The 1,436-nt window shown below is 40.3% G+C and overlaps 1 protein-coding gene across 1 annotated transcript in view; it reads left to right on the top strand.

The window, feature by feature from the left end:
* Positions 1 to 1,436, top strand: part of LOC104997421 (UDP-glucuronosyltransferase 2B18-like) — a 16,292-nt gene that overhangs the window by 10,015 nt on the left and 4,841 nt on the right. The gene's annotated exons all lie outside the window — the stretch shown is intronic.

The raw sequence follows: 1,436 nt of genomic DNA, 5'->3' as shown, positions 1-1,436 counted from the left end.
TCCTGTGGCCACAGCTGAGTTTTCCAAATTTGCTGGCATATTGAATGCAGCACTTTCACAGCATCATCTGTCAGGATTTGAAATAGTTCAACTGGAATTCTATCACCTTCACTCGCTTTCTTCATAGTGATGCTTTCTAAGGCCCACTTGACTTCACATTCCAGGATGTCTGGCTCTAGGTCAGTGATCACACCATCGTGATTATCTGTGTCGTGAAGATCTTTTCCGTATAGTTCTTCTGTGTATTCTTGCCATCTCTTCTTAATATCTTCTGCTTCTGTTAGGTCCATACCAATTCTGTCCTTTATCAAGCCCATCTTTGCATGAAATGTTCCTTTGATATCTCTGATTTTCTTGAAGAGATCCCTAGTCTTTCCCATTCTCTTGTTTTCCTCTATTTCTTTGCATTGATCGCTGAGGAAGGCTTTCTTATCTCTTCTTGCTATTCTTTGTAACTCTGCATTCAGATATTTGTATCTTTCTTTTCTCCTTTGCTTTTCACTTCTTTTCTTTTCACAGCTATTTGTAAGGCCTCCCCAGACAGCCATTTTGCTTTTTTGCATCTCTTTTCCACAGGGATGGTCTTGATCCCTGTCTCCTGTACAATGTCATGAACTTCATTCCATAGTTCATCAAGCACTCTATCTATCAGATCTAGGCTCTTAAATCTATTTCTCACTTCCACTGTATAATCATAAGGGATTTGATTTCGGTCATACCTGAATGGTCTAGTGGTTTTCCCTACTTTCTTCAATTTAAGTCTGAATTTGGCAATATGGAGTTCATGGTCTGAGCCACAGTCAGCTCCTGGTCTTGTTTTTGCTGACTGTATAGAGCTTCTCCATCTTTGGCTGCAAAGAATATAATCAGTCTGATTTCGGTGTTGACCATCTGGTGATGTCCATGTATAGAGTCTTCTCTTGTGTTGTTGGAAGAGGGTGCTTGTTATGACCAGTGCATTTTCTTGGCAAAACTCTATTAGTCTTTGCCCTGCTTCATTCCGTATTCCACGGCCAAATTTGCCTGTTACTCCAGATGTTTCTTGATTTCCTACTTTTGTATTCCAGTCCCCTATGATGAAAAGGACATCTTTCTTTGGTATTAGTTCTAAAAGGTCTTGTAGGTCTTCATAGAACCATTCAACTTCAGCTTCTTCAGCGTTACTGTTTGGGGCATAGACTTGGATTACTGTGATATTGAATGGTTTGCCTTGGAAACGAACAGAGATCATTCTGTCGTTTTTGAGATTGCATCCAAGTACTGCATTTCGGACTCTTCTGTTGACCATGATGGCTACTCCATTTCTTCTGAGGGATTCCTGCCCACAGTAGTAGATATAATGGTCATCTGAGTTAAATTCACCCATTCCAGTCCATTTCAGTTTGCTGATTCTTAGAATGTCGACATTCACTCTTGCCATCTCTTCTTTGACCACT

This window comes from Bison bison, unplaced genomic scaffold, assembly GCF_000754665.1.
Source record: "Bison bison bison isolate TAMUID 2011002044 unplaced genomic scaffold, Bison_UMD1.0 scf7180017864308, whole genome shotgun sequence".
Taxonomy (NCBI): domain Eukaryota; kingdom Metazoa; phylum Chordata; class Mammalia; order Artiodactyla; family Bovidae; genus Bison; species Bison bison.
The sequence above is the reverse complement of the archived record's forward strand: the minus strand, read 5'-3'. Positions and strand labels throughout refer to the sequence as shown.